A 329-nucleotide genomic window follows, 5' to 3' on the forward strand; every position below is an offset into this window, starting at 1 on the left:
GGGGGGGGTGTTGATCACCTGGAAGGCAGGAGGGCTCTGCAGAGGGACTTGGACAAGCTGGATCCATGGGCTGATCCCAAGGGGATGAGGTTCAACCAGGCCAAGTGCAGGTCCTGCCCTTTGGCCACAACAAGCCCCGGCAGCCCCAGGGCTGGGACAGAGTGGCTGGAGAGCAGCCAGGCAGGAAGGGAGCTGGGATTTGGGATGGACAAGAAGCTGAACATGAGCCAGAGTGTGCCCAGGGGGCCAATGGATCCTGGTCTGGATCAGGAAGAGTGTGGCCAGGTTGGCCAACCAGCCAGGTTGGGGTTGGTCTCTTCTCCCAGGAA

Source organism: Empidonax traillii, unplaced genomic scaffold (assembly GCF_003031625.1).
Source record: "Empidonax traillii isolate 1590-97213 ecotype Southwest subspecies unplaced genomic scaffold, ASM303162v1 scaffold2180:size94112, whole genome shotgun sequence".
Taxonomy (NCBI): Eukaryota; Metazoa; Chordata; class Aves; order Passeriformes; family Tyrannidae; genus Empidonax; species Empidonax traillii.